The sequence below is a fragment of the Zea mays genome, chromosome 2, assembly GCF_902167145.1.
Source record: "Zea mays cultivar B73 chromosome 2, Zm-B73-REFERENCE-NAM-5.0, whole genome shotgun sequence".
Lineage (NCBI taxonomy): Eukaryota > Viridiplantae > Streptophyta > Magnoliopsida > Poales > Poaceae > Zea > Zea mays.
This window is the reverse complement of record NC_050097.1, coordinates 189,004,929-189,021,788: the sequence shown is the minus strand read 5'-3', so window position 1 is coordinate 189,021,788 and position 16,860 is coordinate 189,004,929. Positions and strand designations below refer to the sequence as shown.

At 44.0% G+C, this 16,860-nt stretch overlaps 1 pseudogene; it reads right to left on the bottom strand.

The window, feature by feature from the left end:
- Positions 1 to 6,042: 6,042 nt before the first annotated feature.
- On the bottom strand, positions 6,043 to 6,833 carry LOC111590861 (pentatricopeptide repeat-containing protein At2g13600-like; annotated as a pseudogene).
- Between the last annotated feature and the right edge of the window lie 10,027 nt (positions 6,834 to 16,860).

The following is a 16,860-nucleotide window of genomic DNA, read 5'->3' as shown; positions in this document are numbered from 1 at the left end:
TTACGGCATGTGTAGCAAAGGCGCTTTCCAAGATTTGACGTTTTCTTCTTTCCTTGTTTGTTGCCTGCTACATGGTTAGTAAAAACTTTCTTTTCTAACCCTAAGCCTTTTTGTTTTAAATGGGGACAAGATTTAAGCAAGTGTCCCTTCTTGGAGTATTTAAAACAAAGTTTATCATCCTTGTTAATAATCAAGCCATTTTTAATGTAGGGACATGACCTAATCAAGTGCCCCTCTTCAAAGCATTCACTACACCTCTTAATGTGAAGTGTGGCTTGATCATTATCTTGGATGTTACCTTTTGTGGAGGCGTGGTTGAGGCTTTTGGAGGAGGTATTGAATTTCATCTTTTGTTTCTTCCTCTTGGCAGTCCTCAAATCCTTGACATTTTCTTCAAGGGATGTAGTGCATGCCACGGTTGTTCCCGCCTCAAGCTTCTTCACCATGTGATCACGGTTATCTTGAGAAGGTTGGGCAATGCATTTCCCTTTTAGTTGTGTCAAGCTCTTCTTTAGCCTCTCATTTTCTTCTTTGAGCTTTTGATATGAATCATCATTTGTTCCTGCAAATTCAAGCTCAAGGAAAGATTTGCTTGTCGACGGACAACAAGCGTTAGCACATGATAATATAGTATCAATTTGAATACATGTGCATGAGTGAGGTTGTTGGGATTTTAAGTTTTCTATCACAACCTCATGAGCAATATTTAACATGATATGATCATCCATAAGATTTTTATGAGAACATAGAAGCATATCATATTTATCTTGAAAAGCTAGATTTTCAACTTTTAGCTTTTCTACTTGGTCTTTAAGCAAGGTATTCATATTTACTAATTGAGCGATACAATGTAAAGTGTTATCTTGCTCAATTGAAATAGTTTCATACCTTTGGACCAAATCAACATGAGAGCACTTTAGCTCCTCATGTTCTTTAGTCAACTCGTCAAAGTGTAGCATTTTCATGGAGAGAATATCTTCTACTCTTTGATGAGCTTCGCTTTGCTCTCTTGCTCTTTCTAGAAGTTTGAGCATGACCGCCTTATCTTCTTGGCTTAGGCGAGCGTAGAGATGCACAAAGCTTCTTTCTTCCTCCTCATCCTCGTTTGTGCTTCCGCTATCATTTTCATTAGCCACACAACACATGTGGGAATCGAAATGGGAAGACAAACCTTTTGGAGAGGTGGATTCATCGTTTGGTCTCCATCGTTCATTTTCTCCTTCTTCCTTGCAAGGGTTAGTATCACAAAAACTAAAGGAAGTAGAGGCATCAAATGAACTATTATGTTTGGACTCATCAACCTTGATTTTAATTCTAGTCCAAATATCATGCGCATCGGGAATGGATTCGTCATAGTTTGATATGAAGGCACGATAATCTTCTTTGCTAAGAGAATTGTTTAAGATGTCAAAAGCTAGGTAGTTTAAGCGATAACATCTTTGATCCTCCTCGGAATTAATTTTTCCATTAAAACTAGAGGGAAAATACTCTTGTCAATAATTTGTTCTAATTGAGGATGTATGGTCCTAAAGGCATTTATCACACTAGTAGACCATGAATCATAATTAGAACAATCATCAAATAATATCTCAAGAGTTACCTCCTTTTGAGTTGCATTCGTTGGAGGAGTCTTCTTGTTCTTTTGGGATCTTCTACGAGCCATCACTTCGAGTTGTTAGACTCAAGATGAAGTGCCTAGCTTTGATACCAATTGTGAGTCGCCTAGAGGGGGGGTGAATAGGCGGAACCTGAAAATTAAAACTTTATCCCCCAACTAGATCCCTTGATTAGTGGTTAGAACAAGATATACAAATATCGGAGAATAGAAACTAAGTTCTTGCTTGAAAAGGGTATTGCTAAATAATGCGGGAGTGATAAATTAATTCAACTAGTAAGTTATAGAATAACAAAGCAAGAAGCCTTAAATGAGAAGAGCACTAGGACAAGTTCTTTCTTGCAATGTGTTGCTTCACTAAATGGGAATTTAACTTGAAGCAACACCAAATGATATTAGTAAATAAAGGTGCAAGAAAACTTAGAGCAAGGGAAAACAAACAAATCACAAGCAATAAACACAATGGACACGGGTGATTTGTTTTACCGAGGTTCGGCCCTCGAAGGCCTAGTCCCCGTTGAGGAGTCCACTTAAGGATGGGTCTTTTTCAACCCTTTCCCTCTCTCCCCCGATCACACAAGGATCGGTGAGCTCTTCTTCTTCTCAAGGATCACTCTCGATCCCACAAGGACCACCACAATCTTTGGTGTCTCTTGCTTGCTTTTACAAGTCTCCAAAACTTTGGAGGAAGTTCAATGGGAGTCAAAACTCCACGCGCAAATGAACACAAGGAAGAAGCACACACACTATCTCTCGATGAATCTCACAAGGCACTAGTGCTAAACTCAAATGAGTAGCTCTCTTTTGCTTGCTCTCTCTTTTGTGGCACTTGTGTTGGTTGTAGTGGTCTAAATCTTGTGTATAGGATGGATCAATGAATATATGTGGTGGGGAGGGCTTGAGTATGTCAACTAGATGACTTGGAATGTTGCTTGGGCTCCCACACATTGAAGTGGCCGGTTGGGGTGGTATTTATAGCCACCATCCAATTTTGTAGCCGTTGGAGAAGCTGCTGGCGATGGGCGCACCGGACAGTCCGGTGCACACCGGACATGTCCGGTGCGCCAGCCACGTCATCCTATCCGTTGAGATTGGAGCTGGTCGACCGTTGGAGGCTTTGTCCTCATGTGGCACCGGACAGTCCGGTGCAGCACCGGACAGTCCGGTGCCCCTCTGACTTCTGCTCTGACACTCTGAATTCAACTGTACACTTCGCAGAGTCGACCGTTGCGCGCAGATGACCGTTGCTCCGCTGGCACACCGGACAGTCCGGTGTACACCGGACGGTCCGGTGAATTTTAGCGGAGCGACCTCCCACTTTCCCGAAGCTGGCCAGTTTAGAGCCGCATCACTCTGGAGCACCGGACACTGTCCGGTGGTGCACCGGACAGTCCGGTGAATTTTAGTGGGCTGCGCCTGAGAAACCCGAAGATGAAGAGTTTGAAGGCAATCCTCCCTGGTGCACCGGACACTGTCCGGTGGTGCACCGGACACTGTCCGGTGGCACACCGGACAGTCCGGTGTACCATACCAGGGAGCACTTCGGTTTCTCTTTGCTCCTTTCTTTTGAACCTTGTTTTGTTCTTTTTATTGGTTTTGAGTTGAATCTTGACACCTGTAGAACATGTAATCTAGAGCAAACTAATTAGTCCAATTGTTTGTGTTCGACATTCAACCACCAAAATCATTTAGGAAAAGGTTTAAAGCCTATTTCCCTTTCAATACCACTTCTATCACACCCGGATTTAAGGGACAAAACCAGGTGCATCTCATACATGCGCCAAAGAAGACAACATATATAATAATAGAGTGTATAGAGAATAATGTCACAATAACACCAGAGTACTTATTACATAGCAGAAGTCTTACAAAAATAAAAGATAAACTAGTTGGGTGCCCGTGCGTTGCCACGGTTTTTTTTATCACATAAGTAGATATTATTCAAATGAAATAGTTGTTCAGACATGTTTCAAACTCAGATTTTCTATAAAGCTTCATGTAGGTATACTCATTTAGCCTCCTTGAAATTTTCAAACTCATCAGTGTTATAGTTGCCATCGGTATTGTTTTAAAGACACATGTCCCCATGCATCGATGGAATAACAAAACATCATGAATGCAACAAATTTGCATACTTGATAGGTGTGATGTTGACTTGTCTTATTTATGAACCAATGCAACTATATGAACACGAGGTGAAGCATGAAGCCTCGCAAGCATGCAAACATCGGCCAGTAGGTTCCTTACGATGTCTAAATTGGACACCACTGCTTGGTCTGACACCAAGATTTAGATCTCGCCAAATCTTCATGCGCTTGTCCCCCTTAGACTAACCACATTCAGCTCTTGTTAGTTCTTCATGCGATTGTCTGTAACACTATTCAACTTTTGCTAATTCTTCATGTGCTTGTCTTGGTAGTGACCACGACGGTTGAGTCTGTCACATCCCGCAGATCAAGCATTGACTGAGATCTCATGAGAGCTGAGAACAGCTGGGCTGGACGAGTTGCAGACGGAGAAGCAAAAACACCTAGTACAAGCCCTCTGGCCTTAAACAAACAAAAAACACTAATAAGCTAGTTGTAGCAACAAAGCTTGATGAAACTCCAATCCACATGCATCCTTTAGAGTACGTAATAAACCAACTACCATTTATGGCATCATTGCAAGTCAAGGAATCTATCTATACACCACCAGAAGTGTGCAAGCCGAAAAAGAAAGTAAAATGGATATAACAGTTTGCATTCTTAACACATGTGAAATAGTAATAAATATAACTAATATATCTTCTCAAACCCAACCCATCTACTCGGAATCACATCTTATATCTCACGACTCATTAGGACAGAATTACCTGGCCTAGCAATTCACTTGCATAAAAGCTCATGCACAAGTTTTTATTTTCACCATGAATGAGTCACCAAAAGTCAAAATGACGCATTTGCATAGCACAGTTGTGTTGCATATATGGCAGTTCCTGATCCATTGTGCCCATCTAAAAGCTATCAATCTATAAAGCACAATGGCAACCATCAGATGGCTATCAGGAAAAAATAATCAGTCATCACAGGTATACCATCATCAATCTACCACCAAAACAAAACATTACAGGGTATGTGGTCGATAGCCTACAGTTATCTAAGAACCTAGTTACGTGCAACAAAATTGTAAAGTTCCCTATAGGTGTCATCCCAAATGAATTAAAATACCACCATCAAATGGAAAAGCTTTATCGTTTCCTTCATCGTTGCCTCTCTTTCTGCAGTTGCCTCTCTTTTTGTAGAAGATTGTAAGCAGGATGAATGACGTCCTGCACCATGAGATAGAAAAGCTGAATAGTCAGATAACAAAGATAAGATGCCAGCTTGATGTGTCCTACATCAAGAGATAGAAAAGCAAATTTTCAGATAAACCTAGGCAATTGTCTTCTCTATACCTTTTACCACACATAATTCTGAAATAATAATGAACACATAATTCAAAGTTGTTCTTTATAGAGAAATATCTTTTATCGGTGACCACTTAATCCTCATTGGACACTATAAACATCTGATTGTATCCACTTCAATCAAATCAAGCTATGTAAATGGAGCATCAAGGGCCATTCATGGTGGGTAGTGGCCTATTGGTCCCTAAACACCACCTTTTACCTCTACAGACTAATAGACACATTGAATCCTACCAAATTCATTTGCCATAAGTAGAAGTGCACACAAAGGTAATAAATGCTTAAGATATTACATCTAAAATATCAATTTGTTCACATTTATCATAGCTGAACATTTAAGCTAGCTTCTAATGTATCGAGCAACCAAGGTGGCACTAACCGGTGGGGTGTCCAGCATATCATGTACTCGGTCAGCCCATTTTGGTATCACAAATAAACGATGGCATATGGTAACACAAATAAAGATGCATCAAAATACTAATCATGCTTAACCAGGTATTTTGTTATATAATAAAAATATAGTCCAAGTATTGAATGATCATCAAAGAGAGATAAACATATAACAACCAGTGAAGACTTCTCAGATACAAACCCAACCAGTGAACATCGAAGTATGGCTGAAGATGATGTAAATGCAGTAGTTATGCCTGAGAATTTGAAACCAGGCAATGGTTGTGTGACTGATAATTTGCATATTGTTGGTGGACATGGCGAATGAAGACTTATGGTTGTGTGACTGATAATTTTCATTAGTTAATTATTACTTGCGAGGTGCAAACCCATTTCTGCTCTCAGCCTACCAGATCACTAAGAACTGTCTATCTAAAATTCTAAATTGTAGCCTCCTTTTGTGTGTAGCCGCCTTTTGTACAGTACTGGCTTTGCCATTGCCTGAGGATGACACAATTATGGTGGTTCTATCTCACAATAGATCCATGTTGCAGTCCAGTGCATCTTCTAACATTCTAATTTAATTGTGTTACAACATTCTAATTTAATCAAGACTCTATAGCGTTTGAAATAGTTCAGGATGAGACTGATCGGCCATTACAAAAACATGAACACCATCAGACAACTCAACCTAGCTACACCTAGGCTCTTTCTTCACACACTCCCTGCTCATGCTCTCACTGGCTGTCTAGGTCTCATGCTAGTCATTCTCTGATGCATGCACACTTGACAGAGCAACCCAGCTGCAGTGGTTCCCAGGGTCAAGCTTGAGCAAACAGGACGCTGTGAACTGACTTTAGCCAGGCATTCTCGTGTACTCGAGATGAGTTGAGTAGCACACTACAGGCAGCAACGCTCGAGTCAAATCACATGTTCTCAATGAACTGAAGAGCTTCTTCTAGGTAACCTCACCTGCATAGGAGATCTGTCATGCATTCGTAGTGCTTAGGTCGCATCTTAACTGAGCTCGAACCATTAGACATTGAACTGAAGTAGTGACAGGCTTCTCTGACGAGCCTGCCATGGCTACAAGCTGACAGAACCACAAGAGATACGCTATACCATCTTGTTCTATCCCCATGTGTGTCATCCTATCGTACAAACTGACTTCCTATAAGTCGAGACCATTGTGGTTCAAAGAACAACATCGTTTGATGACACTGTTTCGAAGACGAGCTCGACCAAATAGACACAGCCACACTTGTTGTACATGTCCACTAAGGAGTTCCTGATAACGACATCTGCCTCGAACCCACTACCAGCAACTTGTGCGTGCGCCTGCATCCCCTGCTTCAGTAGTGAAAGCTCCCCCACACTCATCCACAACTAAGGAGTTCTTGACATCGATATGCATATCACAATGTTGGGTTGGCTTCATTTTGACTGTCGCCTGACATACATATATTTAGCAACACAAAAAATGTGTCCTCCTGTATGTCAGCATCGTTATCTTTAGGCGACTGCTGCTCGACGGCATCAGACATGCCGACAGCGGTGGCCACATTAGCTGGTGGTTGTCGCTCCCCACGCTCATATGTGGATATGCTATTATTTTTCTAGGTATGATTTATCCATTGTTCATGTAGTAATTGCCTTAGTAATTACTGCAAAGTAGCAATGGGAAAAGCTTATGAAGGGGTAGCTAGTGTTTTTTCATATTCTTTTAATAACCAAGTCATGCCTCCCATTGTCGGATCCTATATAGGTTGACTTCTAAAGCTTTTCCCATACTATCATGTATAGAATGTTATATTCAGTGTGTGTCTGCCAATAGAAAAATCCGTCCAGAATTCCTTGATTTGCTATGGGTTCTAGAAAACAAAGTACCTTTGTAGCAAGGAGTCCTACCAAGCGAGTCTACTCCTCGTTCTTTCTCCTGGACAGCTTCATGAAGCTGGTATTTATCAAGAACCTGCACAAGAACATAAAGTAACCACTTTAAGTGATTGCTTTAAAGTTTGAGCTGTTAAAGTGATACAATGGGGCCAGAAACAACATAAATAGTTGTGACGAGCAGCACCCGTGGCTTGATGTCGTTGAGGAAGGGCGGCGTCTCCAGGTGGCGGCGGTGCCAGGCGGCGCGTTGCTCGTCCCAGTCGAAGATCTTGGGGCCCAGCGTGTAGGGCGGGTCCCTGAGCGACCTCGGCGGTGGGTCGGGGTCGTCGTCGCGGCGGGCGGAGGAGGACGAGGACGATGTGGTGGTGGTGGACGCCATGGACCTGGCGTCGTGGTGCTCGGCCAGCGCCCGGTGCGGGTGGGACATCCCACGAATTGCGGCCAGGGAACACATCTTAGCGAACACATCCCACGAATGGTGCCTTCTCTCCCCCCCCTCTCTCTCCTGATAGGGTAGCCAGCGGATTAGAGTGTAGTGGCGCCGTCATGCTCCTCCTCTGCCTCATGCTTGCTGGTGGTCAAGTGCCCTCGGCGTCAGTCTAGATCTCGTGCGGGCGCGGGCTGCCACACGGGGAGAAGAATGGGACGCCGGCAGGCGGGGGAGGAGGGTGGGAAGGGGACGATGGGCCACCACGCGGGGTGAGAGAAGAGGTGTGTGAGTCGGTTAGGGTTTACCACGCGAGGGGGAGCGCTCATCCGCACAGCAGTGAAGGAGCTCCTCCCCGTCTCCGCTGCAGGCCACGCCCAGTCTGCCACCGCCCGGATCCTTCACCAACCGGTCGATCTGCATATCTCCTTGCTTGATCTATGAATCCGCCACGAGATTCAGAAGAGGCGGGATGGGATTTCCGGTGGGGGTGGGCAGCGGAGGCTAGCGTGAGGGGGCAGGGGCTGCAAGGGAGGGGGAGGGGACGCGCGGGCAGGGGGGCGGAGGGGCTGAGCGTGGGGAGGCGGGGGTGACGCGGCGGCGGACGCGAGCTGGGGCAGAGCATCGCGACAACGAAGGAAGGGGAGATGCGGGACGGGGCGAGGATCGCGGGAGCGGGGGCACGGCCGCACGGTGGACGCCCTCCTTAGAGACTTATGGAGTAGTAGAGATATAAAACGAACTAAATCCATCATTGGCGCCATTAAGTCAACTAGGAGACGCCACCTAGATCAGACCGAACTTCTCGTTGTGTGGCTCCTCTTGAACCACTTGTTCTTCTCCTGTGGGGGGTGTGAGACAACAAGGGTGAGCTCACACATGTTCATCGCTCAACAAGTTATGGGGAATAATGTGACATGAACTCACCAAAGGTGGGAGATCATGTGGAGTGTAAGGCTTACCGAAGAGAATGGTTAAAGCCAAGCATTACCTTTAAAGTTAGTCAAAATTTTATTAGCAATTACTAGATGTAAGTAAATACCAAACCATAATAACAATATAGAACAAAATTAATAATAAACCCATGCAAATGCAAATGACAAATTGAATTTAAGTTCCATAAATTAATCATGCGAGACTCTTGAGCTGCTCTTGACCGTGAGCTCGGCTAGTATACCAGTTTTACACTCTGCAGAGGTTGTACCCTGTACCCACAAGTTGTGTATCCTATGTCGCGAGGGTTAGGTAGACCCTTAGACAATACCGAGGTAAATGGCTAGGGATCCACTACGAGGCCTTTATAAAGTTCCACTAGCTTCCGAAAACTCGCTACAGTTTATAGGAAGAGCACATAAAAAATCCCTCGTCTGACCGCCATCGCAACAAAATCAACCCGAGAACCTCCCTGCAAGCAACTTCCCTACTGCCCTTGCTCCTTTCGGGTAAGGTAGTCTTCCACTAGCTTTCCTAATTAGTCAGCCAAGGGGTCCCATTCCTCCCTTGTGGTGGCACGTGTTTCTCAAGTTAAGCTCCATGTTCCAATTAAAAATATAATGATCTTGACATGAACATAAATAAAATAACAGAATAATTAGAACATGGACATAATATAGTATTAATCCCAAAACTAAATAGAGCAATAGCAAAACTAACCAAATGATTCAGGGGTGAACAAGGTATAAAGATAATCAGACTAGGGTGACCTATTGGGTCCCATCAAAATTAACCCTATGCATGGATAAATGATATTAAAGAAACTTCATTGGGTAATAAATATGGTCAAGGGCACAACTTGCCTGGCACTTGAGATTTCAGGTACCAGGATGATTCTTCAGATCCTCGTGACCTCACTGCTAGTTGTAGCAATACAAACAAATATGGTATAGACAAAATTAACATCACACCAACCATAAGAACAAACTGGATAATAATGATCTACGCGATGCTACGAGATCGTGGGATCGAGAACTACTAAGATCAGAGTCGTGGTCATCAAGTTATGAGGTGATTAAATGAGTAACGCTAGGTTCTATGTTTATTTTATAATTCCAGAGAAAAGATAACCTAAAGTAGTAATTAATTCAACTTCAGTCTAGATTGATCATAGATCATCTTATATTACATTGATAAGCAGACTAACAAGACTACCCAATATAAGTTAAATAAAGATCTAATTATAAAAGAATGAAACATGGTATAATAGCTATTGTTATTGCATAGTAATTATTCATATGAAGCTAACGCAACCAGAACGAGTCAATTTGGAGTTATAGATTTTAAGTTATGAATTTCTATAGATTATATGTGTTTTGTACAAGATTAATTAGGATATAAATTTTTATGTGACTTTCATGTGAAAACAGTGGTACCAGCTGATAAACCATAATATTACAAAATTATAGGAACTAGAATGGACTAAAAAGGAGTTAGTATGAATTTTCTATGAATAAAATGAGTTTCTGGAACTATTTATATATTAAAACCATTTTCTATAATTATTTATTTATTTTCTCTGCTCCCTGGACTTCGCGCACAAAAACAGAGAAGCACGGGGTTCATTTTGTAAAATCTAGGGCTCTTCTATTATTACTTTACCACTAGGTTGGACAACGGGTTAATTCATAAGAAGTCAAAGGGCTCTCTAGCAAAATTGACGTGGCCGAATGGGTATCGGACGATCCTAGCCGTCCGATCGGTTGCACACGGTCAGAATTAGATTCCATCTAATTCCATCCGATACACTACGCCGACTCATGGATCAAGATCCCACGGCCACGGACCCCGCCCAAACCAAAACCACCTGATCCCGATCTGTATCCGATCTAGCGGTCGGAATTAATTCCGAGAGAACGGATGCATCCCGTTTAATCAGTGCCGCCCAAACACAGATCCACGGTCATGGAACATCCTCCTCCATACCCACCCGACCAAAGCGGCGCCACCCCGAACCGCGACGGAGGTTCACCGACGTCCATCGACCCGGCACCTCGCTGCCCTAATCGAACTTCTAAAAGGCGCTACACGGTGTGGGGAGAAGGTTGAATGCCATGGAGGTAACATTACCTGCGATTATGTCGCGACGATCCCCGCCCTCGGTGTACAGGGAACCCATGGCGGAGTAGGAGCACCGGTGAGCAATTCTGATGGTTCTAATGGAGAATCACCCCCGAAAAGGCCACAGTCGAATTCCCTGTGCACCGGTGATGATTCCCGAGAACTTCCCAAGGCTTTAGCGACGTCGTGCAGTGGATTGATGGGTGGCGATGTTGGGCGCGACACGGCGCGGAGCATCTCGGTGAGGATGGCGGCTTCAAATATATATGGCCAGGGGTACAGTGCGCCGTGGATTGATGCGCCATGCGCCGAGTGAGAGCACCTAGAGGGGGGTGAATAGGTGATCCTGTAAAATCAAGAGCTAAATAGCCACAAAACATAGATATTAAAGTGTTAGCGTGACTAAGTAGCTTTGAAGTGAGTTCTTGTGAACACAACAATTACAGAAAATTCAACACAAGAGACACACGATTTTTATCCCGTGGTTCGGCCAAGTAACACTTGCCTACTTCCACGTTGTGGCGTCCTAATGGACGAGGGTTGCACTCAACCCCTTTCAAGTGATCCAATGATCAACTTGTATACCACGGTCTTTTCGTTTAGAGTATCTTCCCATTTGCGAGGAATCTCCATAAGTTAGAGTCTCTCGCCCTTACAATAGAGATCACAAAGAAAGCACAGAGTAAGGTTGGGAGAAGCAACACACACAATATTCAATCCACAGCACACACACGCACACAAGTCAAGACTTGAGCTCAAAGGGCAACACAGGGAGTTCACAACTCGAAATGAAGCTCAAATCACTATCACAATGAATCAAATGCATGGGAGTGGAGTCTGGATGTCTTAGTATGCTTGGAGAATGCTTGGCGTCTGCTCCATGCGCTTAGGGGTCCCTTTTATAGCCCCAAGGCAGCTAGGAGCCTTTGGAGATCAACATGGAAGGCTATCCTTGCTTTCTGTCGAGTGGTGCACCGGACAGTCCGGTGCGCCACCGGACAGCCACTGTAGCATGTCCGGTGCGTGATTTCCTTCCAAATCGGGCACAGCCGACCGTTGCTCCTCCGGGCCAGATGGCGCACCAGACACTGTCCGGTGCACACCGGACTGTCCGGTGCACCCATTCGACTGTTGGAGCGAGCCACGTGTCACACGTTGATCGCGCGGTCGACCGTTGGTGCTGGCGCCGTTGGCTCACCGGACAGTCCGGTGCACCACCGGACAATCCGGTGAATTATAGCCACGTCGCCTTGTTCCTTTTCCCGAGAGCGACAAGTTCGCCGCGGATGACTCACCGGATGGCCCGGTGCACCACCGGACAGTCTGGTGAATTATAGTCGTACAACTTCATCGATTCCCGAGAGCAGCCACTTCACCGTTGACCAGCCTGGCGCAACAGACACTGTCCGGTGCACCACCGGACAGTCCGGTGTGCCAGGCCGAGCTGGAGTTTGGCTGCACACAGCCAAGTCTTTTCCATTTCTTTTCCCTTTCTTTTGTCTCTGTTTCTAGCACTTAGACAAAACACATTAGTATTCAAAAACAATGTACTAAGTCTAGAAACATACCTTGTATCTTGATCTGCACTTTTCACACATTTACCACATGAGGATTCAATTAAGATGTGTTGGGCATCTATTCACCAAAATACTTAATTGCCCAAGGGCATATTTCTCTTTCAATCTCCCCCTTTTTGGTGATTTATGCCAACACATTAAAAAGCAACAAAAGAGAGGTGCAACATCAATGCAATTGAAGACCACATTATTTTTGCTTATGATTTGGTATATTTGGATCACTCTTTGCCATCACTTGGTTTGTTTTTGCAAACCAAATTCATTTTCCTATCTCTAAGTCAAACACGCTTGTTTGGGCACATAGAGAGATATCTTAAGAGTAAAATTGATTCAAGTGCCCGAAACTCCCCCTTTTCCCCAAAATTCCCCCCCCCCCCACAAGAGACCAAATTTTGCAATAAGAGCATTTTGGACAAATCAAAAATTCTTACTCTATTATTTTCAAAATTCACAAGTGGTTGGCTGATCCATTTGCTTTGGCCTTAATTTCTCTCCCTTTGGCATTAAGCACCAAAACGGGATCATTTTTGGCCCTCTAACCCCATTGCCTCACCAAAAATGTCAATTCAGAGCAAAAGGCAAATAGAGCATAAGAATGAACTTCGAATTAAATACACTAATACCGGAGTGCAGTGGAAGTCTTTGCATTGTCCAAGTCCATTTTCCCTTTCAATGTACCTTTGAGACTACAACAAGTGTTCTCAACCAAACAGATTAGTCTCAAAGGGTCAAGTTGTAGCACATCTCCCCCTTAATATGTGCACCATTTGCATATGGACTTGTGAGGTCCGGGGATGACGTGTACAACTTGAGTACCACAAATAAAAAATAATGGATTTAAATGCATAAAGTGACATGATCAAAGGCATAGAATACATGTATGCTATAGATCAATCCAAGTTACACGAATCTAAGACATTTAGCTCACTACGCAACCTGCAAAACCTTTTCTCATCTAAAGGCTTAGCGAAGATATCGGCTAACTGGTTCTCGGTGCTAATATGGTACACCTCGATATCTCCATTTTGCTGGTGGTCTCTCAGGAAGGGATGCCGGATGTCTATGTGCTTAGTGCGATTGTGTTCAATAGAATTATCCGCCAAGCAGATTGCACTCTCATTGTCACATAGGAGAGGGACTTTGCTCAGATTGTAGCCAAAGTCCTGGGGGTTTGCCTCATCCAAAGTAGTTGCACGCAACATTGTCCTGCAGCAACATACTCGGGCTCAGTGGTGGATAGGGCAACAGATGTTTGTTTCTTTGAACTCCATGACACTAGGGACCTTCCTAGAAATTGGCACGTCCCCGATGTGCTCTTCCTATCAACCTTGCGCCCGACATAATCGGAGTCTGAGTATCCAATCAAGTCAAAGGTAGACCCCTTTGGATACCAGATCCCAAAGCAAGGAGTAGAAACTAAATACCTAAGAATTCGCTTAACGGACACAAGGTGACATTCCTTGGGGTCGGATTGATATCTAGCACACATGCATACACTAAGCATAATGTTCGGTCTACTAGCACATAAATAAAGCAATGAACCTATCATGGACCGGTATGCCTTTTAATCAACAGACTTACCTCCTTTGTTGAGGTCAACATGCCCGTCAGTTCCCATCGGTATCTTTGCGGGCTTCGCGCCCTTCATCCCAAACCTTTTGAGAAGATCTTGAGTATACTTCGTTTGGGATATGAAGGTATCGTCCTTAAGTTGCTTCACTTGGAATCCAAGGAAGTAGGTCAACTCGCCCATCATCGACATCTCGAACTTTTGCATCACCACCCTGCTAAACTCCTCACATGACTTTTGGTTAGTAGAACCAAATATTATGTCATCGACATAAATTTGGCACACAAAGAGATCACCATCACAAGTCTTGGTAAAAAGAGTGGGATCGGCTTTCCCAACCTTAAAAGCGTTAGCAATTAAGAAATCTCTAAGGCATCCATACCATGCTCTTGGGGCTTGCTTAAGTCCATAGAGCGCCTTAGAGAGCTTATACACGTGGTTGGGATACCTGTCATCCTCAAAGCCAGGGGGTTGTTCCACGTATACCTCCTCCTTGATTGGCCCGTTGAGGAAAGCGCTCTTTGCATCCATTTGAAACAGCCTAAAAGAGTGGTGAGCGGCATAGGCTAATAATATTTGAATAGACTCTAGCCTAGCCACAGGAGCAAAAGTCTCCTCGAAATCCAAACCTGTGACTTGGGCATAACCTTTTGCCACAAGTCGAGACTTGTTTCTAGTCACCACCCTGTGCTCCTCTTGCTTGTTGCGGAACACCCACTTGGTTCCCACAATGTTTTGCTTTGGACGTGGAACCAGGCTCCAAACTTAATTTCTCTTGAAGTTGTTGAGTTCTTCCTGCATGGCCAACACCCAGTCCGGATCCTGCAAGGCCTCTTCTACCCTGAAAGGCTCAATAGAAGAGACAAACGAGTAATGCTCACAAAAACTGGCTAAGCGTGAGCGAGTAGTTACTCCCTTGTTGATATCACTAAGAATCTGATCGACGGGGTGATGTCTTTGGATCGTTGCTCGAACTTGAGTTGGAGGGACCTGTGGTGCTTCTTCCTCCATTGCTTGATCTTCTTGTGCTCCCCTTGATCATGCCCTTCTTCTTGCGGTACCTGTTCATCGTCTTGAGTTGGGGGATGCACCATCGTGGAGGAAGATGGCTGATCTTGCTCCTGTTGTTCCTGTGGTCGCACATCACCTATCGCCATCGTGTGCATTACGGCTGTCGAAACTTCATCTTCATCTATGTCATCAAGATCAACTTGCTCTCTTGGAGAGCCATTAGTCTCATCAAATACAACGTCGCTAGAGACTTCAACCAATCCTGATGATTTGTTGAAGACCCTATACGCCTTTGTATTTGAGTCATACCCTAGTAAAAAACCTTCTACTGCCTTGGGAGCAAATTTAGAATGTCTACCTTTCTTCACCCAGAATGTAGCATTTGCTCCCAAATACACGAAAGTAAGAGATATTGGGTTTGTTACCGGTAAGGAGTTCGTAGGAGGTCTTCTTTAGGAGGCGATGCAGGTAGAGCCGGTTTATGGCATGGCAGGATGTGTTCACAGCTTCCGACCAAAACCGCTCGGGCGTCTTGAACTCTCCAAGCATCGTTCTCGCCATGTCGATTAGTGTCCTGTTCTTCCTCTCTACTACACTGTTTTGTTGTGGTGTGTAGGGAGCGGAGAACTCGTGCTTGATGCCTTCCTCCTCAAGATACTCCTCAACTTGCAGATTCTTGAACTCAGACCCGTTGTCGCTCCTTATCTTTTGCACCTTTAGCTCAAATTCGTTTTGAGCCCTCCTCAGAAAGCGCTTTAGGGTACCTTGGGTTTCTGATTTGTCCTGCAAAAAGAACACCCAAGTGAAGCGGGAAAAGTCATCAATAATTACAAGACCATACTTACTTCCCCCGATGCTGAGGTAGGCAACGAGTCCAAAGAGGTCCATGTGAAGAAGCTCCAGTGGTCTTGATGTTATCATCACGTTCTTGCTGTGATGAGTGCTTCCCACCTGTTTCCCTGCCTGACATGCTGCACAAGGTCTGTCTTTCTCAAAACAGACATTGGTTAGTCCTAACACATGTTCTCCCTTTAGAAGTTTATGAAGGTTTTCATCCCAACATGTGCTAGACGGTGATGCCAAAGCCAGCCCATACTAGTCTTAGCCATTAAGCATGCATCTAGATCGGCATTCTCTTTCGAAAAATCAACTAAATAGAGCTTGCCGTCCAATACACCCTTAAAAGCTAATGAACCATCACTCCTTCTAAAGACAGATACATCTACATTTGTAAACAAACAATTGTAACCCATGTGGCACAATTGACTTAAGACAGAAGGTTGTATCCTAGCGACTCTACTAAGAATACATTTGAAATGGAGTGCTTGCTTGTAATGGCTATCTTTCCCAAAACTTTTGACCTTGCCTTGATTCCCATCTCCAAATATGATTGTATCCTGGGAATCCTTGTCCTTGATGTAGGAGGTGAACATCTTCTTCTCCCCCGTCATGTAGTTTGTGCATCCGCTGTCGATAATCCAGCTTGAGCCCCCGGATGCATAAACCTGCAAGGCAATTTAAGCTTGGGTTTTAGGTACCCAACTCTTGTTGGGTCCTACAAGGTTAGTCACAATAACTTTTGGAACCCAAATATAAGTCTTGTCTCCCTTGCATTTGGATCCCAATTTTCAAGCCACTACTTTTGTATTTTTGCATGTAAGTATAAAAGAAGTATTGCAAGCATGATAAATAGTAGAGGGTTTATTGCACATTTTTCTAGGAGCTTGAGACACAACATGATTTCTCCTAGGCCTACTTCTACCATAATTATGAGTGGAGCTAGAAGCAAACATAGCATTTGAATCATAATAAGCAGCATGATCATAACTCCTATGAGAATGACTAGCAATTTTCCTATCATAAATAAAGGCA